At 38.0% G+C, this 25,923-nt stretch overlaps 2 non-coding genes across 2 annotated transcripts; both read left to right on the top strand.

Annotated features, from left to right (window-relative positions):
• The first annotated feature begins 6,855 nt into the window (after window positions 1–6,855).
• Window positions 6,856–6,959, top strand: LOC112781372 (small nucleolar RNA R71). The gene has a single exon (XR_003192152.1). It is a non-coding gene; the product is annotated as a small nucleolar RNA R71 (small nucleolar RNA).
• An 18,249-nt stretch (window positions 6,960–25,208) lies between these two features.
• Window positions 25,209–25,316, top strand: LOC112781377 (small nucleolar RNA R71). The gene has a single exon (XR_003192157.1). It is a non-coding gene; the product is annotated as a small nucleolar RNA R71 (small nucleolar RNA).
• Window positions 25,317–25,923: the final 607 nt, after the last annotated feature.

Here is a 25,923-nt window from a genome sequence, read left to right as displayed (position 1 = left end):
TAGAATCCAATATTCCGAGATTGAATCAATCATGTTATCAATGTTGGGTAAGAAAAATCAATCTTTTAGGCAGACTTTATTTAAATTTGTGTAATCCACACACATACGCCACTTTCCATTAGATTTTTTTGCCATCACGACATTAGATAGCCATGTCAAATACGTTTGTTCCCTAATGAACCCAGCATCCAACAACCCTTGTACTTTCTTCTTGACCTCGGCAATTCACTCGGACAACATCTTCCAACATTGCTGTGTGGTGTGCGAAATCGTGATCATTCTATTCCTTGGTAACGGTGCTAAAAACTCAATACGCATGTTCATGATCTTATATCTGTTTCACAACTTCGTACAACTAACCAGCAAGTGCACTGGGTCGTCCAAGTAATAAACCTTACGTGAGTAAGGGTCGATCCCACGGAGATTGTCGGCTTGAAGCAAGCTATGGTCACCTTGTAAATCTCAGTCAGGCAGATTAAATTGTATTAAGAAATTATAGGGGATGAAAATAAATAAAATATAAAATAGGATAGTGGTACTTATGTAATTCATTGGTGAGAATTTCAGATAAGCGTATAGAGATGCTTTCGTCCCTCTGAACCTCTGCTTTCCTGCTGTCTTCATCCAATCAGTATTACTCCTTTCCATGGCAAGCTTTATGTAGGGCATCACCGTTGTCAATGGCTACATCTCATCCTCTCAGTGAAAATGGTCCAAATGCTCTGTCACGGCACGGCTAATCTTCTGTCGGTTCTTGATCATACTGGAATAGGATCCATTGATCCTTTTGCATCTGTCACTACGCCCAGCACTCGTGAATTTGAAGCTCGTCACAGCCATCCCTTCCCAGATCCTACTCGGAATACCACAGACAAGGTTTAGACTTTTCGGATCTCAGGAATGGCCATCCATGGGTTCTAACTTATACCACGAAGACACTAATAACTCGGACTCGGTCCCCTGTATTGGATATCCAAGAGATATCCATTCAATCTAAGGTAGAACGGAAGTGGTTGTCAGGCACGCGTTCATAAGTTGAGAATGATGATGACTGTCACGATCATCACATCCATCATGTTGAAGTGCGAATGAATATCTTAGAAGCGGAATAAGTTGAATTGAATAGAAAAACAGTAGTACTTTGCATTAATCCTTGAGGAACAGCAGAGCTCCACACCTTAATCTATGGAGTGTAGAAACTCTACCGTTGAAAATACATAAGTGATAATGGTCCAGGCATGGCCGAATGGCCAGCCCCCATGAAAGTCTAAGATAGCATAAAACTAATCAAAGATGATCCGAAGATGTAAATACAATAGTAAAAAGTCCTATTTATACTAGACTAGCTACTAGGGTTTACAGAAGTAAGTAATTGATGCAGAAATCCACTTCCGGGGCCCACTTGGTGTGTGCTTGGGCTGAGCTTGAAGTTTACACGTGGAGAGGTCATTCTTGGAGTTGAACTCCAGTTTGTAATGTGTTTCTGGCGTTGAACTCCACTTTGCAACTTGTTTCTGGCACTGAACGCCAGACTACAACATGAAACTGGCGTTCAACGCCAGTTTGCATCATCTGAACTCAGGAAAAGTATAAACTATTATATATTGCTGGAAAGCCCTGGATGTCTACTTTCCAACGCAATTGGAAGCGCACCATTTGGAATTCTGTAACTCCAGAAAATTTACTTTGAGTGCAGGGAGGTTAGAATCCAACAACATCTGCAGTCCTTCTTCAACCTCTGAATCTGATTTTTGCTCAAGTCCCTCAATTTCAGCCAGAAAATACCTGAAATCACGGAAAAACACACAAACTCATAGTAAAGTCCAGAAGTGTAAATTTTAATTAAAAACTAATAAAAATATACTAAAAACTAACTAAATCATACTGAAAACTATGTAAAAACAATGCCAAAAAGCGTATAAATTATCCGCTCATCACAACCCCAAACTTAAATTGTTGCTTGTCCCCAAGGAACTGAAAATCAAATAGGATAAAAAGAAGAAAATATACTATAAATTCCAAAATATCAATGAAACTTAGCTCCAATCAGATGAGCGGGACTTGTAGCTTTTTGCCTCTTGAATAGTTTTGGCATCTCGCTTTATCCATTGAAGTTCAGAATGACTGGCATCTATAGGAACTTAGAATTCAGATAGTGTTATTGATTCTCCTAGTTCAGTATGTTGATTCTTGAACACAACTACTTTATGAGTCTTGGCCGTGGCTCTAAGCACTTTATTTTCCAGTATTACCACCGGATACATAAATGCCACAGACACATAACTGGGTGAACCTTTTCAGATTGTGACTCAGCTTTGCTAAAGTCCCCAATTAGAGGTGTCCAGGGTTCTTAAGCACACTCTTCTTTTGCATTGAACCTTGACTTTAACCGCTCAGTCTCAAGTTTTCACTTGACACCTTCACGCCACAAGCACATGGTTAGGGACAGCTTGGTTTAGTCGCTTAGGCAAGGATTTTATTCCTTTAGGCCCTCCTATCCACTGATGCTCAAAGTCCTGGATCTTTTTTTATTACCCTTTCCTTTTGGTTTTAAGGGCTATTGGATTTTTGCTCTTACCTTTTAGTTTTAAGAGCTTTTGGCTTTTTCTGCTTGCTTTTTCTTTTTCCCATTTTTTTTGCTATTTTTTTTTACATTTTTTCTGCAAGCTTTTGTATTCACTGCTTTTTCTTGCTTCAAGAATCATTTTTATGATTTTTTAGATTATCAAATAACATTTCTCCTGTTCATCATTCTTTCAAGAGCTAACATATTTAACATTCTAAAACAACAACTTCAAAAGACATATGCACTGTTCAAGCATTCATTCAGAAAATAAAAAGTATTGTCACCACATCAAAATAATTAAACTAGTTTCAAGGATGAATTCGAAACCATGTACTTCTTGTTTTTTTGTAATTAAAACATTTTTCATTCAAGAGAGGTGATGGATTCATAAGACATTCATAACTTTATGGCATAGACACTTAAATACTAGTGATCATGAAGACAAAAACCTAAACAAACATAAAGCATAAAAATCGAAAAACAGGAAAATAAATAAACAAGGAGATTAAGGAATGAGTCCACCTTAGTGAGGGTGGCGTCTTCCTTTTCTTGAAGAACCAATGGTGCTTTTGAGCTCCTCTATGTCTCTTCCTTGTCTTTCTTGCTCTTCCCTCATAGCTCTTTGATCTTCTCTAATTTCATGGAGGATGATGGAGTGCTCTTGATGTTCCACCCTTAATTGTCCCATGTTGGAACTTAATTCACCTAGGGAAGTGTTGATTTGTTCCCAATAGTTTTGTGGAGGAAAGTGCATCCCTTGAGGCATCTCAGGGATTTCATGGTGAGGAATTTCCTCATGCTCATGTTGAGGTCCATGCTCTCTTGTTTGCTCCATCTTTTTCTTAGTGATGGGCTTATCCTCTTCAATGAGGATGTCTCCCTCTATGTCAATTCCAGCCGAATTACAGAGGTGGCAAATGAGGTGAGGAGAGGCTAACCTTGCCATAGTGGAGGACTTGTCAGCTACCTTGTAGAGTTCTTGAGGTATAATCTCATGAACTTCTACTTCCTCCCCAATCATGATACTACGGATCATGATGGCCCGGTCTACAGTAACTTCAGACCAGTTACTAGTGGGAATGATTGAGCGTTGAATGAACTCCAACCATTCTCTAGCTACAGGCTTGAGGTCAAGCCTTCTTAGTTGAACCGGCTTGCCCCTTGAGTCAATTTTCCAATGAGCTCCTTCCACACATATGTCCACGAGGACTTGTTCTAACCTTTGATCAAAGTTGACTCTTCTAGTGTAGGGGCATGCGTTCTCTTCCATCATTGGTAGGTTAAACGCCAACCTTACACTTTCCGGACTGAAATCTAAGTATTTCCCCCGAACCATGGTGAGCCAATTCTTTGGGTTTGGGTTCACACTTTGATCATGGTTCCTAGTAACCCATGCATTTGCATAGAACTCTTGAACCATTAAGATCCCAACTTGTTGAATGAGGTTGGTTAGAACTTCCCAACCTCTTCTTTGGATTTCAAGTCGGATCTCCGGATACTCATTCTTTTTGAGTTTGAAAGGAACCTCAGGGATCACTTTCTTCTTGGCCACAACTTCATAGAAGTGGTCTTGATGAACCTTAGAGATGAATCTCTCCATCTCCCATGACTCAGAGGTGGAAGCGATTGCCTTTTCTTTCCTCTTTCTAGAGGTTTCTCTGGCCTTAGGTGCCATAAATGGTTATGGAAAAACAAAAAGCAATTCTTTTACCACACCAAACTTAAAATGGTTGCTTGTCCTCGAGCAAAAAAAAAGAGAAAGAAGTAGAAGGAGAAGAAAAATGGAGGAGATGGAGGGAGAAGGTGGATTCGGCCAAGGGGAAGAAGAGAGGGTTGAGTTGTGTGAAAATGAAGAAGGAATGAGGGGTTTATATAGGAGTGGGGAGGGGTTAGGGTTCGGCCATTTAGGGTTGGGTTTGGGAGGGAAATTATTTTGAATTTAAAGGTAGGTGGGGTTTTTGGGGAAGAGAGGATGGATGTGAGTGGTGAAGAGGTGATGGGAAAGAGTGATTGAGTTGATTGGTGAGGGGTATTTGGGGAAGAGAGTTATGAAAAGGTGTGAAGAGGAGAGAAGAAGTAGGTGGGGGTCCTGTGGGGTTCACAGATCCTGAGGAGATCCTGTGGGGTCCACAGATCTAGTGGGGCCAAGGACTTTAATCATCCCTGCTCCAATTAGGCGTGTAAACGCCCTCTGTAGGCAATCCTGGCGTTTAACGCCAGATTGCAGCATGTTTCTGGCGTTAAACGCCACTTCCATGCTTGTTTTGGGCGTTCAACGCCAGTCTGTAGCATGTTTCTGGCATTGAACGCCAGTTTTCCTTTGGGGTGCATTCGTGGCGTTTAAACGCCAAAATGTTGCTTGTTTCTGGCGTTTAACGCCAGTTTCATGCTCTGTTCTGGCATTAAACGCCAGCCAGATGCTCCTTACTGGCGTTTAAACGCCAGTAAGCCCTTCCTCCAGGGTGTTCTATTTTTCAATGCTGTTTTTCATTCTGTTTTTTAATTTTTTGTAGTTTTTGTGACTCCACATGATCATCAACCTAGTAAATCATGAAATAACAAAGAGAAAAGAAAATAAAATATATTAAATAACATTGGGTTGCCTCCCAACAAGAGCTTCTTTAATGTCAATAGCTTGACAGTGGGCTCTCACTAAGCCACACAGGTGATCAGGTCAATTTTATAGATTCCCAACACCAAACTTAGAGTTTGGCTGAGGGGGCTTTGTTTGACTCTGTACTGAGAGAAGCTTTTCATGCTTCTTCTCCATGGTTACAGAAGGAGGACCTTGAGTTTTAAACACAAGGTAGTCCTCATTCAGTTGAAGGATTAACTCTCCTCTGTCCACATCAATCACAGCTCTTGCTGTGGCTAGGAAGGGTCTTCCAAGGATGATGGATTCATCCTCTTCCTTCTCAGTGGCTAGGATTATGAAATCAGTAGGGATGTAAAGGTCTTCAACCTTTACTAACATGTCATCTACTAGTCCATAAGCCTATTTTCTTGAGTTGTCTGCTATCTCTAGTGAGATTCTGGCAGCTTGCACATCAAAGATTTCCAATTTCTCCATTACAGAGAGGGGCATGAGGTTTATCCCTGACCCAAGGTTACATAGAGCCTTCTCAAAGGTCATGGTGCCTATGGTACAAGGTATTAAGAACTTTCCAGGATCTTGTTTCTTCTGAGGTAATCTCAGTTGATCCAGATCGCTCAGTTCATTGGTGAGCAAGGGAGGTTCATCTTCCCAAGTATCATTACCAAATAATTTGGCATTCAACTTCATGATAGCACCAAGGTACTTGGCAACTTGCTCTTCAGTAACATCTTCATTCTCTTCAGAAGAAGAATACTCATCAGAGCTCATGAATGGCATAAGGAGGTTTAATGGAATCTCTATGGTCTCCAGATGAGCCTCAGAGTCCTTTGGTTCCTTAGAGGGAAACTCCTTATTGATCTCTAGACGTCCCAGGAGGTCTTCCTCACTGGGGTTCACGTCCTCTCCCTCCCTTGTAGGTTCGGCCATGATGATCAATTCAATGGCCTTGCACTCTCCTTTTGGGTTTTCTTCTGTATTGCTTGGGAGAGTATTAGGAGAGGTTTCAGTGATCCTTTTACTCAGTTGGCCCACTTGTGCTTCCAAATTTCTAATGGAGGACCTTGTTTCATTCATGAAACTTAGAGTGGCCTTAGATAGATCAGAGACTATATTTGCCAAGCTAGATGGATTCTGCTCAGAACTCTCTGTCTTTTGCTGAGTGGATGATGGGAAAGGCTTGCTATTGCTAAACCTGTTTTTTCCACCATTATTAAAGCCTTGTTGAGGCTTTTGTTGATCCTTCCATGAGAGATTTGGGTGATTTATCCATGAGGGATTATAGGTGTTTCCATAGGGTTCACCCATGTAATTCACCTCTGCTATTGCAGGGTTCTCAGGATCATAAGCTTCTTCCTCAGAAGATGCCTCTTGAGTACTGTTGGATGCAACTTGCATTCCATTCAGACTCTGAGAAATCATATTGACTTGTTGAGTCAATATTTTATTCTGAGCCAATATGGCATTCAGAGTATCAATTTCAAGAACTCCCTTCTTCTGAGGCGTCCCATTACTCACAGAATTCCTCTCAGAAGTGTACATGAACTGGTTATTAGCAACCATGTCAATGAGTTCTTGAGCTTCTGCAGGCGTTTTCTTTAGGTGAATGGATCCACCTGCAGAAGTATCCAATGACATCTTAGCTAATTCAGACAGACCATCATAGAATATATCCAGGATGGTCCATTCTGAGAGCATGTCAGAAGGACACTTTTTGGTCAGTTGCTTATATCTCTCCCAAGCTTCATAGAGGGATTCACCTTCTTTCTGTCTGAAGGTTTGAACATCCACTCTAAGCTTACTCAGCTTTTGAGGAGGAAAAAACTTGGCTAAGAAAGCTGTGACCAACTTATCCCAAGAGTTCAGGCTATCTTTGGGTTGAGAGTCCAACCATACTCTAGCTCTGTCTCTTACAGCAAACAGGAAAAGCATAAGGCTGTAGACCTCGGGATCAACCCCATTGGTCTTAACAGTATCACAGATCTGCAAGAATTCAGTTAAGAACTGAAAAGGATCTTCAGATGGAAGTCCATGAAACTTGCAGTTCTGCTGCATCAGAGAAACTAATTGAGGTTTCAACTCAAAGTTGTTTGCTCCAATGGCAGGGATGGAGATGCTTCTTCCATGTAAATTGGAATTAGGTGCAGTAAAGTCACCAAGCATCCTCCTTGCATTATTATTATTTTTGGCTGCCATCTCCTCTTCCTGTTCAAAAATTCCTGTAAGGTTGTCTCTGGATTGTTGTATTTTAGCTTCTTTTAGTTTCCTTTTTAGAGTCCTTTCAGGTTCAGGATCTGCTTCAACAAGAATGTTCTTGTCCTTGCTCCTGCTCATATGACAAAGAATGGAATAACAAAGAAAATATGGAATCCTCTATGTTACAGTATAGAGATTCCTTTGTGTGAGTAGAAGAAGCAAAGAATGTAATGTAAAGAAGAGAAGAGGAAAAACTCGAACACAGAGAGGGAGGTGGTGTTCGAATTTTTTTTGGATGGAAGAGAAGTGTTAGTAGATGAATAAATAAATAGAAGGAGATGAGAGAGAGAATTTCGAAATTTAATTAAAATAAAAATTTGAAATTTGAAAGTTAGATTTCGAAAATTAAAGTTAAAATTAAATTAAAATTGAAACAATTAGTTAATCAAAATGAAATTTTGAAAAAGAGGGAGGTATTTTCAAAAATTTTAAGAGAGATTGAATTAGTTAGGTAGTTTTGAAAAAGATATGATTGAAACAAAAAGATAAGATTGATTGAAAAATATTTGAAAATCAATTAAGAGGTTAGGAAAGAAGTTAGAAAAGATTTTGAAATTGAATTTGAAAAAGATATGATTGAAATAAAAAAAGGATATGATTGAAACAAAAAGATATGATTGATTGAAACTTATTTTGAAAAAGATTTGAAAAAGAAATTTAAAAAGATTTGATTTTGAAAATTAAAGTTGATTACTTGACTAACAAGAAACAAAAAGATAAGATTTTAAAATTTAAAGAATGAACCTTTCTTAATAAGCAAGTAACAACTTGAAATTTTTCAATCAATCATATTAAATGTTAGTAAAGATTTTGAAAATTAAGAAATAAAATAAGAAAAAAATTTTTTTAAAATCAAATTTAAAAAGTTTTCGAAAATATGAAGGTAAAATGAAAAAGATTTGATTTTTGAAAAAGATTTTGAAAAGATAAGATTTTTTAAATTGAAAATTTGATTTGATTCATAAGAAACAATTAAATTTAAAAACTTTTTGACTAAATCAAATCATATTTTCGAAAATTTTGAGTAAAATAAGGAAAAGATATTTTTTTTTATTTTTGAATTTTTAATGATGAAAGAGAAAAACACAAAATTGACTCAATGCATGAAAATTTTGGATCAAAACATGTGATGCATGCAAGAACACTATGAATGTCAAGATGAACACCAAGAACACTTTGAATGTCAAGATGAACACCAAAAACTTATTTTTGAAAAATTTTCAAGAAAAGAAAACATGCCAGACACCAAACTTAAAAATTTTTAATTTTTAGACACTAAGAATTCAAGAATGCATTTGAAAAACAAGAAAAGACACAAAACAAGAAAATATAAAGATCAAACAAGAAGACTGGCCAAGAACAACTTGAAGATCATGAAGAATGCAATGCATGAAATTTTTGAAAATAATTTTTAGAAAATTAAAAAGATGCAATTGACACCAAACTTAAAACTTGACTCAAGACTCAAACAAGAAACACAAAAAATATTTTTGATTTTATGATTTTGTAAATTTTTTTGTATTTTTCGAGAATTAATTGGGAAAAACGAAAAAGAAGAAAATATTTTTTTGATTTTTTTTCGAAAATAAGAATAATAAAAGCAAAAAGGTTAAAATTAAAATAAAGTTACCTAATCTGAGCAACAAGATGAACCGTCAGTTGTCCAAACTCGAACAATCCCCGGCAACGGCGCCAAAAACTTGGTGTGCGAAATCGTGATCATTTCATTCCTTGGTAACGGCGCTAAAAACTCAATACGCACGTTCATGATCTTATATCTGTTTCACAACTTCGTACAACTAACCAGCAATTGCACTGGGTCGTCCAAGTAATAAACTTTACGTGAGTAAGGGTCGATCCCATGAAGATTGTCGGCTTGAAGCAAGCTATGGTCACCTTTTAAATCTCAGCCAGGCGGATTAAATTATATTAAGAAATTATAGTGGATGGAAATAAATAAAATATAAAATAGGATAGTGGTACTTATGTAATTCATTGGTTAGAATTTCAGATAATCGTATAGAGATGCTTTCGTCCCTCTGAACCTCTGCTTTCCTGCTGTCTTCATCCAATCAGTCTTACTCCTTTCTATGGCAAGCTTTATGTAGGGCATCACCGTTGTCAATGGCTACATCCCATCCTCTCAGTGAAAATGGTCCAAATGCTCTGTCACGGCACGGCTAATCATCTGTCGGTTCTCGATCATACTAGAATAGGATCCATTGATCCTTTTGCGTCTGTCACTACGCCCACTTGGTGTGTGCTTGGGCTGAGCTTGAAGTTTACACGTGGAGAGGTCATTCTTGGAGTTGAACGCCAGTTTGTAACGTGTTTCTGGCGTTGAACTCCACTTTGCAACTTGTTTCTGGCGCTGAACGCCAGACTGCAACATGGAACTGGCGTTCAACACCAGTTTGCGTCATTTGAACTCGGGCAAAGTATGGACTATTATATATTGCTGGAAAGCCCTGGATGTCTAATTTCCAACGCAATTAGAAGCGCGCCATTTGGAGTTCTGTAGCTCCAGAAAATCCACTTTGAGTGCAGGGAGGTCAGAATCCAACAGCATCTGCAGTCCTTCTTCAACTTCTGAATATGATTTTTGCTCAAGTCCCTCAATTTCAGCCAGAAAATATCTGAAATCATAGAAAAACACACAAACTTATAGTAAAGTCCAGAAATGTGAATTTTAATTAAAAACTAATAAAAATATACTAAAAACTAACTAAATCATACTGAAAACTATGTAAAAATAATGGCAAAAAGCGTATAAATTATCCACTCATCACTGCGCAACCAACTTAATGATAGGGTCATTAGCAAGTTAGTGAGACATGAATGTGGGGTCCATTCCGGGCATACCAAAGGGTTTCGAAGCAAATAAATTCATGTTACCTTTTAAGAAGTCCTGGAGTTCCAACTTTAGGGAATAAGATAAATCTTTTTTTTATTATAGTGTACTTTTTTGCATCATCACCAATTTGGAATTTTTTCAAATTTTCATTAGGTTCCGACCTTGGCTTTTTTTTGAACTCGAGAGTCCAAGTTGACAAAAAATATGCCAGTAGAATCTTTGGCTTTATCCCTTAAAGTTAAACTTGCTTTGTTGTGCTTTATGATAGCTATTCGATCTCCTTAGAGAATAGCAATCCGACCTTCAGAGGTAAGAAATTTCATAACTGAAAATTTGGTTGAGATGAACGCATAGAGATCGTTTATCGTCTTCCTTCCGAGGATCACATTATAAGTCGTTGAATCCTTTGGGACGACAAACTCATCTTGTAACACCCGTACGTCGGCACCTTCTCCAATTGTAAACAAGAGATCAACAGCTCCATCAGGCTTAATATATCGATCTCCCAAGCCCAGGATACCAAGAAGATGTGGTTTTAGTTGCTGATCTTTTAATCCTAGTGCACCAAAAGCATTTCTGGAAAGGAGATTTGAATATGCTCCTGTGTCAACCAATATTCACTTTACAATCCCATTTTTCAACTTGGTAGTGATTACCAGTGGCTCATCATCTTCCGTTGTGGTGTATTGGAAATCATCCGCCGTGAACTGCATAGTTGGGATGTTGGTTACGTTCACAACTTCCAAATTTGCAGCTTTAATGTCTTTCTTGATGGCATTTCTGGACTTTGGACCTACAACTAAATTCACAATGACTTGAGCAATATCATCCTGGACTTCTATAGTCTTAGTATTTCTGGGATTCCTAGTCTCCCGATCTTTATCGTCATTATGCTGTCTGGGCGGTCTGACATGTTGAACAAACTCAAGGAGCTTTCCATCTTGAATCGCCTGCTCTAACACATCCTTCAAATCAATACAATCTTCAATCCTATTACCATAAGAATTGTGATAATCACAATATCGTGACTTATTCAAAGAAGCCTTTGGTCGAATTCGCCTCGCTTTTGGAAGGATACCCGAGTGAGATACTTGCTGATACACCTCTGATAATGATGCCACCAGGGGTGTATATATTGAGAACTTTCCTATCCGGGGTGTAAATGACTTTGGAGTTGAGGACTAGCTTGAGCTCTTGGCCTTATTAGGTGACGAGGGTAGGTTTTTCCTCTTTGTCAAGACCACCCTCGAGATGTCCTCATCTCGCATATACTTTAAGGTGATCTGATGTATCTCTTCTACGGATTTTATATCTTGGAAGTTAAATGCCTCCTGAAGTCTCCTTCTAGCAAACTGACAATGAGGCACAGACACACGACTTCAGGTGTTTGTGTTTTCACTTCAAGCAAGGCTGTGATAAAGCGATGCAAGTAATCTCAGATACTCTCTCGCGCCCTTTTCTCTACGCCAAGTAGTGAGATTGGATGCTTGGTTTGAGTTCTTTTTGTGGTAAAGTGTGCTGAAAACTTGGTTTTAATGTCAGCAAATGAAGAGATGGAGTCGGAAGGCAGTATGTTGAACCAAATCATCGCTAGTCTTGACAATGACACTGAAAAAGTCTTACACCAGACCGCATCTCCTACACCTTTACGGTTCATCCTGGCCTCAAAAGCATTAATATGCTCCTACGGATCCAACTCGCCCTCATACTTCAGATCTGTTAGTTTATCAAAGTGCTTAGGTCGGTGGACTTGGAGAATGTGAGAAGCAAATAGAGTCTGGCCCATAATCACATGTTCCCGAGCATCCCTATGCCTTTTAAGACTTGGACTCCTTTGTGGAATTCGTCTCCTTTTAGATTGGGCCAATCGGGACTCATCCCTTCCTCGTCTGTCAAACTCGTGACGCCTGTTATCACGTCGTGGTGACCTTCTGTGTCTTTGAGGTGAGTGTGAACGTCGATGATTGTTATCTTGTCGCTGATCAGGAGCCCTTTCTGGGTTTTCCCTCTCACGACTATGATCATCATGGCCCATGGGCCATGGCCGTGCAAGTTCGAGACCGGGATCGCCTAGATTTTGATCGTTTTGCCAAGCGACGTTCAACGCTGCCTAGTAACATTCTAATTCTTGCACTCTATGGCGCATTTGTTGCATAGCATGAACGTAATTATTCCCTAACCTAGCGAAGTGACGAGCCCCCGCGTTATGAGTTCCATCGTTATGGGCTTCAACATTCTGCTCACGGTTTTCAAACCCCAGAAGACTTGACGTTCTTCATTGGTTAGCAGGATGACATCTGTTTCAAGTCCATCATCATGGAATTGCTCCTTAAAAGGAGTGATTGGGTTAATTACCGAATGAATTTTCTCAGTCATGGTTCAGACAATGTAAGATCTCTACAGACGGTGTCAAACTGCCAATGTTCATACCTTTTATGGAGATCACAAGCTAATAAAATTTGGAGATCCTAACCTGAGCGATGTCAGAATTAAAATGGGTGGATAACATGCAAAACACTCTAATACTTAAGTTAGTAGTACTTTAGATAATAGAGTGAATACTGTGTCTTCATGCTGAGTTTCTTTTTTATTTTTTTTATTTTTTTAAGGTAATCGTTTTTTAAACATTTATTTTTTTTAATGTATACTTTTAATATCATGATTTGATAGTTTGATGAGTTAATGACTTTAATTAGTATTAATGTTATATATTCATTAACTAGTAACGTGCTATATTCATTTATTTGCAATCATAAATACTATTTTTGTCCAGAACACTCTTATTATATAAATTGTTCTAGTATTGTGTGGATTAGGTTTTAAACGTAAATAGTCACATTTCAAGATGATTTACATTTTGAATTTTATAATCCTTGTACATATAAATCGCGTTAGAGTGCTCTAAGAAAAGAAACACATAAATGACACTAGACTAGTGTAATTTACTTTCAAATACAAAAGCACACTAAGATGGACGATATATGTGTTAAAAGGGACAGGATACGCCTAGGGATACCCGGTAGTAGAAGATTTTGAAATCGATTAGTAGTGTTTCTAGATTAATCCCTATGGTAATTCTGTGTTTAACATTAATCGCACCAACCTAATGCATTTTACATGTTTTCTTAGCCTCACAACACCTTAACATGACTTACGTGCATAAAGGGTTTAAAATTCAAATAGTCAATCGGTTTGGGGTGTCATGATTTACGTTTAAATCCTAACAACACAATTTTAGGTTGATTTATATAATAAAAATAGGATATTTATGTAATTATTTTCGTTTAAGGTGAATAAAATAATTTTGAATTTTTTTTATTTTATTTACGAAACGACCCAAAAGTTTACATAGGTTCTTTATTAAAAGAAAATTAAAGAGCTAGTTAATTATTTAGTTTCTTTTCTTTATATAATATACTAGGATTATCAACACTCTAACATATAATATTTATAGTGAAAGAGAGAATGAAGGGTTAATATAATTATTTAGCTTTTTTCCTCTTCATACTAGAATAATTTTGTTTGTAAAATATGATTATTATCTGTTGATTACCCTTTTTCTTTTCCTTCTCTTATTATCCTACAAAAGGATAAGAACAATAATTTGGAATACCGAAAGCTAAATCTGGAGAGATAATTTTGTTGGTATAGATAATTCTAGAAATATAGAGTTGCTCTTATCCGTTTCAATACTAATACTAATAAGTAATAATTGAACGTCATTAGGGGAAGGTGTTCAATCTTTTCAATTATCATCCATATTGTCATTTTCTTAATTTCTTTCTTGAGTGTTTGAGACTTGGGTATAATGTGTGTGAGAGACGAATTGCTACCGTTATTTAGATCTCATATCCGCATATGCGGTGGATCTTAATTTTATCTTTTTTTTTTTTTTTTTTTTTTTTTTTTTTTTTTTCAGTTTATTAGCAAACAATGGACACTTCAATTTCGTTGAAGGCAATTTAATGTTGTCGTTCTTGAGTCTTGACTCGTATTGTTTTGGGTACATATTATTGACTTTGTATATTTAGAGATTGAAAGGGATCGGAGACGAATAAGTAAATGTCATGTGACAAGGATATATGCTGGCAGAGGCACAGAAGATAGATAGGAAAATGCTAAAACAAACTCAAGGAAATAAGGGAAACCACGTGCAATGTTGGAGAAATTTTTAGTACCTAACAGAAAAAGTTTAGTTTCTTCTGTTCACATTTTTATAAAATTATGTACAAATCACTCATTTTAAGGGTTAGAAAAGTGACAAAATGAAAAATCAATTCATTTGATTTATTATTTAACAGTTATATTTTGTAACTTGTTAGTATTGTTTTTACACTAATAATAATACATAAATTAAACGCGGAATATGATACACTCATGGAGCAATACTTCAATTACGTTCAGTAATTCTTTTCGTCATTTTGAGACTCTTTTAGTTATATATATATTACAAAATATATTTTTGGATAATCAAATTATTGACAAAAGTACTTTTTAATAAATTTGTTAAAAAATAATCTATAAAATATCTTAAAACAAAATAAGATATTCAACTGTTAAATTTATGTTCTCAACAGGATTTTAAAATTGATTTATTATTGCAATTTTTTGTAAAGTAAAATTTGAAAAAAAATTACGATTATTTTATCATTAAAACATAGTGTGATCTTTTGCCTTTTTTTTTGTCAAACACCAAAAATATTTTTAAAAAAATAGACTTCAAATTTTGGTCCTTTTCATGTATTTTTTAAAAACTATCTAAATATTTTCACATAATTTGAGGTCAAATGTATAAAAAATTTGTAAAATACAAAAATTATTTACTATTTATAAAATGACATTTTTTTATTATTTTTGTCATATTTTAACTTCCACTATTCCACACCAATCAAGACTTTTACATATCTCAACCTAACGCCGTTCTCTGACAAATTGCCTATAACTTCTTCAGAACGTTTGCAACTCCTTTTTCTTTTTTTGTCTACCACCTTGTTGGCTCCCACAAACAAATTTTCTATCCTTCCAAAGTCCTCGCCACCATTGTCACATGCAAGGTTTTGTGCCCTGGCTTTAATACCGTCATTGGGGACTTTTCATTGGGTTTGATGAGAATATTATCGCTAAGAAGAGCACAGAGACAAAAGAAGTTAAAATTATGATTGATTAGTGAATTTGATTTCGAGGGATCGAGGTAGTAAATTGATTATCGAAGAACAATGAGTGCGGAGAAGTGAATAAGAATGTGGAGATAAGTTGAACTTTGTTGAGAGAGAATTTGAGGATAAAAAAGATAGATGAATGAAATGGGAAGAGAGAGAAAAAGATTTTTGCTGGTAAAGAAGAATGGATGAGAATGATAGAATTTAATAATTTTAAATTCTTAAAAAGGCTTTTGAGGGTAAAGAAAAAGATTTTAGAGGATAAAAGAAGTAACCTAAAAATTTAAAATAATTTTGTCTATCAAAATTTATTTTTTATAATTACAAGATAATTTTAATATCATTAAATTTGTTAGCATTATTGTTCATACCCTGACCCAAAATAGAGTTAGGCTCAAAAAGGTTAAATGCCCAATAGGGGCGGCCTCATCTATTTCTACCCAACCTCATAGAGGTCAGGCATGACGACGGTAGTTCATCTTTATTAAGCTAAATAAGTAATTAATTCCTAAGATATATCCCACTTATTTAGAAGGGAGATCTCAACAACTTCCTTAAAAAAAGGAAACAGTTATTCACCATCAAAGGTGGAACTACACTAAAAGGTACCTATTTTACTGACACACTCAGGTATATTCAAGACCCAATCTACTAAAACCCTGCCAAAAATCTTTGCTAACTTAACCATCGAAATCTCTTGTAGGTACCATCCCCCACCTTTTCACAAAGAACTCAAATGGTGGCACCTCGCCTCCAGCACAAGTCGAACGCTGCCTCAGAAGAAGTCTAGAACCCCGTTCAAGCCCAAATATAACCACATTTCAGGTAACTCTCGGAACATTGGTGCCATTGTCGGGGACCTGGGAGTCTACACCTACACATGATGGACAATCAATTTGAGGACGGCCATACGGCATCTGAATCGGAACCGGAGCCTCACAACGATGATCGAGCACTTCTGTTACCTCCATCACGGAAAAGAACAAGTGCCCCCACGGGGAAGGTACATCAGAAAACCCCCCACAACGGGGTCCATTTAGAAATCTACCCACCCGAAGATGAAAAACCTCCTCATCCCACGAAAATACTAGGACTCATACGAACATCACATTCGATTAGAACAACTTGAGTATGAGGCTGAACGACAGCGAGAAGCAGAAAAAGAATTACGAAAAGAGGTACAACAACGAAGAGAGCTAGAGAAAAATCTCTCGAGATTAGAGGCTGACCTTAGAAGTCGGAGCAATCAGGTTGATCGGGAGGAAAGCCTTCTTAGAGGAGAAGATCCGTTCGTGGAGAAAATCATGCGAGCTAGAGTTTCCAGAATTTTTAACAGTCCCAACATGGATCTTTACGACAGAACTACCGACCCAAGACACCACCTAAGCAACTTCAAAAGTCAGATGTACCTGACTGATGCGTCCGATGCAACTTGCTATAAGGCCTTCCCAACAACACTGACCAAAGCATCGATGAAATGGCTTGATAACTTACTGCTCAAGTCAGTGATTTGCTTTGATGACCTAGCAAGGAAGTTTCTTACCCGATTTTCAATTCAAAAGGATAAAGTCAAACATGCTCCAAGTCTTTTAGGGATAAAATAAGAGGTCGAATAAAACACTCCAAGATTATATAGAAAGATTCAACAAAGCTTGCTTGAAAATACAAAACTTACTTCCCAAAGTAGTGATAATGGGGTTGGTTAACGACCTTAGAGAATGGCCATTTTTCCAATATATATCAAAGCAACACCCGACTTTTTTGTACGAAGTGCAAGAGCAAATAGAGAAGTATATCAACATAGAGAAAAATGCTCGACTTAGAGATCCAGTCCCAAAACTAACCCTTCCCTACCAATTTCGGGATAAGGAGAAGGAGACAAAGAAAAAAGAGGAGTACAATTCGGAGAAGCCACGAAGATACCACAACTACATCTCACTCTGAGTTTCTCTTGTTGATATCTATAGGGAGATCTGTCACACTGAAAAGCTTCCACCTCCTCACCCCATTAAGAACAAAAAGGCCAAAAGTCAAACAGAATATTGCGAGTATCACAAACTATACAGGCATTCTACCAATAACTGTTATTATCTGAAAAATGTTTTAAAAAAGTTGTCTAGAGAAGGTCGGCTAGAAAGGTTCCTCGCTGAAAGGTCGGACAACCTAGGAAAGAGGAAGAGAGGAGATGAAGATGGAAGTCGGCGAGATCGGCCACCACAAGCCCCTGATAGGCACATACACATTATAAACAGAGGATTGCAAGAGGAGGAGTTACTAAGTCCTTACGTAAGAGACATCTCAAGGAGGTATATGAAGTCGGAGAAGGCAATGGAGCTCCCGATCTGTCCACAATCTCATTCACCAAAGAGGATGCACAAGGAGTGACACCTGGTCATGACGACCCTATGGTAATTACAATGATCCTTGCTAATGCGAATCTCCACGGAACTTTGGTGGACCAAGGGAGTTTGGCCAACATACTTGATGAGCGGATATTTTATACGCTTTTTATCATCATTTTTATATTGTTTCAGTTATGTTTTGTTTATTGATGCGTGGCAGAAGTTAACCAATTAAAAGATTTCAATTAAGAGACAGCGTTGCACGTATAGCTCTTAACCAGCTAAGATGTGCCTCACCAATTTAAAAAGGGTTGTCACAAAATTTAGAAATAAAATAGTGGGAGTATGAGTCCCAGTTTGTCTCCCAACGAGTTGCAGGCAAGAGTGCTAATTTATTAATCAGAATATTCCCAGAAAGTTGAGTTTGATAACAGGTAATTAAAATAAATGTGAACTAAGGTAATAAAAATAAACTGAAAATAATTATTCATATTCTGAATAAAAGGCCTTGACTGGGGGAATAATTAAGTGGAACTTCTATCCTTATTGGGATCTTCTCAAGTGTGGTGTAAAAAGGTTGTTGTTCTCACTCGATTTTCTGTTACTAAATAAGGAAAGATATGGTGATTGAACTAACTCTTACCCTCAGGTCCTAGCCCTCTCCCTTGGGGAGGTCTAGTATTAGTAGGTATAGGATTAGCTAACAATGTCCAGTTTAACCAAGCACTTGAGCATTCCAACTCAAGTATCACCTCTTAATCAACCCCATGTCAAGTGAAAATTCTACTCCATTGACATGGAAATAATAATCATAAAAATATGAGAAGACATAATTGATTAAAATAAAATAGAGAATTAAAATTAATTAAAATAAAAATAACTTCATATATTAATAAATTCAAAATGTAACATACTTAATTGACTAGGGTCAATGAGTAAAGAAACAAACTAAAGTAATGTCTTCAACGGAGGTAATGACTTTCAGCATCCAAAAATCCAAGCAGAAACATAAACTATCAGTGTGATGTAACTCTAAAAACTCAAATCTAAAACTAAGTGTAATCCTAATGTGATGAATCTCAATGTGTGTGGATGCCTCCTGAGTCTCTGCATGTTCCCTAGGTTTAATCTGTGTTTCTGGGCCAAAAACTAGGTCAAAAAGTGGCCCGAAATCGCCCCAGCGTATTCTGTTATTTTTGCAGATCGCGCAGGTCACGCGTACGCGTTGTCCACGCGTTCCCGTCAGGCAGCGATTTTCCTTGTCACGCATTCGCATCGTCCACGCGTTCGCGTCATGCGTGCAGACTCCAATCCACGCGTTCGCGTCAGGCACGCGTCCGCGTTGCTGCGAATTCTTCATTTCGCGCGTTCGTGTGGGCCATGCGCTCGGTCATTGCTCGCTGGTCATCTCCTTAGTTTCTTGTGTTTCTTCCATTTTTGCAAACCTCCTCTCCAATTTCCAAGCCATTCATGCCCTATGAAGCCTGAAACACTTAACATACAAATCACGGCATCGAATGGGATAAAGGAGAATTAAAATACATAATTAAAAGTCTCTGGGAAGCAAGTTTTCAATCATGGAGTAATTTTTGGAAGGAATTGTAAATACATGCTTATCATATGAATAAGTGGGTAAAGAATTGATAAAACCACACAATTAAACACAATACGAATCATAAAATAATGGTTTATCAACCTCCCCACACTTAAACATTAGCATGTCCTCATGCTTAGTTGAAGGAGATAAAGTAAATGAATAGGGACATGTAAAACTTATGAAATGCAATGCAACCTATGTATATATGTAAATGCAACTATATACTTCTTGTCTACTTGGTCAAAAGTAAATAAGCTCTTCAAGACAAATATAAATTAGATTTCACTAACTCAACTCATATAGTAAATACAGGTAACATTGTAAGAAGACAGCTTATGACAGCAGGGAACATAGAATTAAGCACTGAACCCTTACTGGTAGTGTATGTGCACTCTAATCACTCAGGTATATAGGGAAATCACTCTACTTTTCTCTAGTCATGCTTTCTAAAAATTGTTCTTCACCTAACCAATCAACAATATTTAACATACCAATGCAAATATCATGAGGTCTTTTTCAAGGTTGTAATGGGGCTAAGGTAAGGGTAAGGGTAAGGGTATATATATATATATATATATGGCTAAGTGAGCTTTATAAATTGAATCTTTAATTAACCCAAGCTTTCACCTAACATACACACACTCTATATAACTCTAGAATCATGCCTAGCTACCTATAGTCTTCACTTTTGCATTACGTACTCATGTATCAACTTTTCTTTAATTTTATCACATATGCATTGATTTTTCATTAACTTAACATTGGGGTAATTTTGTCCCCTTATTTATTTACTTATTTATTGAATACATATATAATATGTAGAGTGCTCATGCAAAGTATATGCAGCTAAATGCAGGGATGATGAGAAGAGTCATTATCATCATAAAAATAAAGTAAAAATAAAACTAAGATTGAAATGGAATGATCATACCATGGTGGGTTGTCTCCCACCTAGCACTTTGCTTTTACGTCCTTAAGTTGGACACTCGTTAGGCTTATTCAACTTCTCTTGGTGGATCTTCCAAGAGGAAGATCTCTAGTTCCTTTTGATTCTTCGTCTTCTCACCATGGTAAAGCTTTAGGCGATGTCCATTAACTTTAAGAAATTTGGAGTTAATAGGATGACGCAGGTGGAAAACTCCGTATGGCTCTACCTTTTCTACTCTGTATGGACCTTCCCATCTTGATCTCAGTTTACCTGGCATGAGCCTCAGTCTGGAGTTATATAGTAGAACTAACTCCCCTGGTCGGAATTCTTTCCTTTTTATGTGCTTGTCATGGACAACCTTCATTTTCTCCTTGTAACGCCTGGAGTTGTCATATGCTTCTAGGCGGAGGGTCTCTAGTTCTGCTAGTTGCAGCTTTCTTTCAGCACCAGCTTTCGTAAGATTCATGTTGCACTCCTTCACAGCCCATAAAGCATTGTGTTCTACATCTACAGGGAGGTGGCAAGCCTTTCTGTATACCAAGCAGAAGGGGCTCATCCCAATGGGTGTCTTGTATGCTGTTCTATATGCCCAGAGTGCATCTTGTAACCTGGCACTCCAGTCCTTCCTATGAGGTTTTACTATCTTCTCCAGAATATGTTTAATCTCTCTGCTAGAGACTTCTGCTTGTCCATTGATCTGGGAATGATAAGCTGTGGTGACTTTGTGAATTATCCCATGCCTTTTCAGTAATCATGTTAGTCTCCTGTTATAAAAATGGGTGCCTTGATCGCTCACGATTGCTCGTGGTGATCCAAAGCGACAAATAATATGGTTTCTAACAAAGAAAACAATAGTGATAGCATCATCAGTACGGGTAGAAATTGCTTCCACCCATTTAGAAACATAATCTACAGCTAACAGTATATAAAAGTAACCATTAGAATTTGGAAATAGACCAATGAAGTCAATGCCCCAAACATAAAAAATTTCACAGAAAAGCATATGCTGTTGAGGCATCTCGTCCCTCTTGGATATATTACCAAACCTTTGACATGGGGAACAAGATTTATAAAATTCAGCAGCGTCCTTAAAAAGAGTAGGCCACCAGAATCCGCAGTCTAGAATTTTTCTAGCTGTTCTTTGAGGGCCAAAATGTCCTCCACTCTCAGATGAGTGGCAGGCCTCTAAAATAGACTGGAATTCTGATTGAGGAACACACCGTCTAATTACCTGGTTAGCACCACACCTCCATGAATATGGATCATCCCATACATAGTATTTGGACTCACTTTTCAGCTTGTCTCTTTGGTGCTTAGTAAAGTTTGGAGGAAAAGTGTGGCTAACTAGATAATTAGCTACAGGTGCATACCAAGGAACTTCTTCAGATACTGCTTGTAAGTTATCAAATAGGAAATTATCATTTATAGGAGTGGAGTCACCCTTAATGTGCTCAAGGTGACTCAGGTGGTCTGCCACTAAGTTCTGGTTACCACTCATGTCCTTAATTTCTAAATCAAATTCTTGTAACAGCAGTATCCAACGTATTAGCCTTGGTTTGGACTCCTTTTTAGCTAATAAATATTTTAGAGTTGCATGGTCTGAGTACACTACTACCTTAGTACCAAGTATATAGGCTTGGAATTTATCCAGAGCAAAAATAATAGCAAAAAGCTCTTTTTCAGTAGTAGTATAATTAGACTGAGCAGCATCTAAAGTTTTAGATGCATAAGCAATTACAAAAGGGTCTTTACCTTCGCGCTGAGCCAGCGCTGCTCCTACTACGTGGTTGGAAGCATCACACATGATTTTGAATGGCTGGCTCCAGTCTGGTCCTTTTACAATTGGAGCTTGAGTCAGAGCGATCTTCAGTTTATCAAACGCTTGCATACAGCTCTCACTGAACTCGAACTCAATATCTTTTTGCAGCAATCTGGATAATGGTAGTGCTACCTTACTGAAGTCCTTAATGAATCTCCTGTAAAAACCTGCGTGGCCAAGGAATGAACGGACTTCCCTCACGGAGGAGGGTAAGGTAAACTAGAAATAACATCCACCTTTGCTGGATCTATAGAAATGCCAGTATTAGACACAACATGTCCTAGTACAATTCCTTGTTTTACCATAAAGTGACATTTTTCAAAATTTAACACAAGGTTTGTATTAACACATCTGTCTAATACTTTAGATAAACTATCCAAGCAAAGGCTAAATGAATCACCATATATGCTAAAATCATCCATAAAAATTTCCATACAGTTCTCAATAAGATCAGAAAAAAGACTCATCATGCACCTTTGGAAAGTAGCAGGGGCATTACACAAGTCAAATGGCATTCTCTTATAAGCATAAGTCCCAAAAGGACATGTAAAAGTAGTCTTCTCCTGATCTTCAGGAGCTATATAAATTTGAAAGTATCCTGTATAACCATCTAAGAAACAATAATGAGATTTACCTGACAGGCGATCAAGCATTTGATCAATGAATGACAAGGGTTAGTGATCTTTGCAAACTCTCCATGAATTCTGTACTCTAGTTGTCAGGAGCTCTCCATGCTCATTCTTTATTGTTGTGAATCCAGACTTCTTGGACACCACTTGTACTGGGTTGACCCATTCACTGTCTAAAATTGGGTAAATGATATCTGCTTCAAGTAGTCTGGTCACTTCCTTCTTGACAACTTCTAAGATGGTGGGATTCAATCTTCTTTGAGGTTGACAGACAGGCTTTGCTCCCTCTTCTAGGAATATTCTGTGTTCACAAACTTGAGGACTGATGCCTACTATATCCGCCAAGCTCCATCTGATTGCTTTCTTATGTTTTCTCAGCACTTTGAGTAGCTGTTCTTCCTGTTGAGAAGTGAGTTCCCTCGCAATGATGACTAGGAACTTCTGCTTGTCCTCAAGGTAAGCATACTTGAGGTGTGGAGGAAGGGGCTTCAACTCTAATTTCTGCTCATAGCTAGGTTCTGGATCGTCCGGGGCTGGTGATAATGGTAAAGTCTTCTCATGATTTTCAGAAAGTGTCCCCACACTTGGACCTTACTCCATGTACCTCTCTTCTAATTCTTCCTGGTGAACCTCCGCTACAGTTTCATCAATAATATTGCACTGGAAGATAGAACATCTTCTGGAGGGTGCTTCATAGCTTCATTTAAACTGAAACTCACTGTTCTGCCATCTATCTCAAAAGAGTAAGTTCCTGAGAATGCATCCAGCTTGAACTTTGAAGTCTTCAGGAATGGTCTTCCAAGTAGGATTGATGATGGTCTTCCTGAGTCATTAGGGGGCATTTCCAGGATGTAGAAATCAATAGAAAATGTAAGCCCCTTAATGCTCACTAGTACATCTTCAGCAATTCCAACTACTGTAATAATGCTTGTATCTGCTAACACAAAACGAGCTACCGACCTTTTTAAGGGAGGGAGCCTCAAAGTATCATATATGGACAAAGGCATTATGCTAACACATGCTCCTAAATCACACATACAGTCAGAAAATATCACACCTCCAATGGTACAGCTAACCATACATAGACCTAGATCACTACATTTTTTAGGTATATTTCCCATTAAAGCAGATATAGAACTACCTAAAGGAATAATTTCTAATTCATTAATTTTATCTTTATGTATGCATAAATCTTTTAGAAACTTTGCGTATTTAGGTACCTGTTGAATAACATCAAAAAGGGGAACAGTTACCTCGACCTTTTTGAATATTTCTACCATTTTGGGGTCAAGTTCCATCTGTTTTCTAGGCTTCCTTGCAAGTTGTGGAAATGGAATAGGAGGGGCACGAGTTGTAGCTTCTGCATCCCTTGGTGCTTCATTCTGTGGTTGAGCTTCCTCTTCTTCAACTATGTCTTGTACGTCCTCTTCCTCTTCAGCATCTTCTATTTCCACCACATCCTCTGCGGATACATTTTCTGGTAGTTTTGGCTCCTCATGGTTCCTCTCCTGTAGTGTGGTTCCAGACCTTAGAGTGATGGCATTGATGCCACCCTTGAGATTAGGCCGTGGTTGAGAAGGAATTCCATTAGAGCTTGAAGGTTGATGTCTGGAATTAAGCGAGGAATCCATCTGAGAGACGAGAGCTTGTAAAGTGGCAGTTAAGCCATTCAGACTAGAGTTAAGCTGAGCATGCATGTCTTGCTGTCCTTGCACAAGAGAACGGAGCATCTCGTCATTTGATGAGGAACTAGAATAAGCAGTCTGAGAAGCTTGTTGTTGGGTTTGTTGGGGTCCTTGTGATTGTCTTAGGTGAGGTGCTCTGTAAGGTTAGTTCTGATTCTGCTGTCTGTTGTTGTTATTGTTATTCCACCTCTGGTTTCCATTATTGTCTCTGCCTCCTCTGTTAAAGTTATCCCTCCATCCATGGTTAGAATTATCTCTCCAGCCTTGGTTGGAGTTGTCTTGCCATCCATGGCTATTGTTGCCACCTTGGTTGTAGTTGCTGCCTTGTTGATTGTATCCTTGATTTGGACGGTCATAAAAGTTGTGAGTGGCTACCACAGTGTTGTCTTCCTAGAGTTGTGGACATTCATCAGTATAATGACTATAATCAGCATAGATCCCGCATACTCTTTGTGGAACTAACTGTTGGCTCTGTTGTGGTGAAGGCTGAGCTTGTTGTGCTTGTTGTTGATTCAGCTGCATCTGCTTCAGTAGGTTGGTCATTTTATATATACTCTGAGTGAGAGCAATAGTCTCTTTGCTAGTGGAAATCTCTGCAACAGCTTTGGGGTTGCACCTTTGTCTGTGATTCCTAGTGGACTCAGCTAAGTCGATGATCAGTTGCCATGCTTCATCTGCGGTTTTGTATTTTTTCAGAGAACCATTACTGGCACCTTCCAGTGTAGTCTTATCCTGGGGATTCATGCCTTGGGTGAAGTAACTGATCAATACTAGTTTACCAATCATGTGATGGGGATATGCGTCCAGGAGATTATTGAAGCGCTCCCAATATTCAAAGAGAGTCTCTGATTCACCTTGAACAATACAGGAGATCTCTTTTCTCAGTCTAGCTGTGACTTCAGCTGGAAAGTATTTTTCGAAAAATTCTCTTCTAAGCGTATCCTAGTTGGTAACAGTTGCTTTAGGTTGGGAGTAGTACCACTCCCTCGCCTTTCCCTCAAGAGAAAATGGGAAAGCGGTTAACAGAATAGAAGTTTCATCTGCACCATGACGCCTAACAATAGAACAGGCTGTCTAAAAATCTCTAAGGTGCTTGACAGGCTCTTGAGCAGGTAAGCCATGAACCATGGGCATCAAGTTGATCAGTGCGGGTTTTAGTTCAAAATCTGCAGCTGTAGTTGGGTGATGTACTTGATACGGCTGCAGTGTAAAATATGGGGCTCCTGCCTCTTGGAAAGTGATTCTCCTAGGTTCTGCCATGTTTTCTACACGTAAATCAACTGGATCAGTAGTAAATGAGCTTGTCTCGCTCTCAGATGGTGGTTCAGATTCGCCCTCAGATGAGATTGGTGAATTGATAATAATCACTTCACCACCCTCGGAGGCTAACCGACGTCGAGTTCGTCTAATATGTGAAAGGGTTCTTTCAATTTCAGGATCAAATGGGACTAAACTCGGATCAGGCAATGAATGCGTCATTCAATGAGAAAGACAT

The sequence above is a fragment of the Arachis hypogaea genome, chromosome 19 (assembly GCF_003086295.3).
Source record: "Arachis hypogaea cultivar Tifrunner chromosome 19, arahy.Tifrunner.gnm2.J5K5, whole genome shotgun sequence".
NCBI classification, from domain to species: domain Eukaryota; kingdom Viridiplantae; phylum Streptophyta; class Magnoliopsida; order Fabales; family Fabaceae; genus Arachis; species Arachis hypogaea.
Note: the sequence above shows the minus strand (reverse complement) of the source record. Positions and strands in the feature narration are given on the sequence as shown.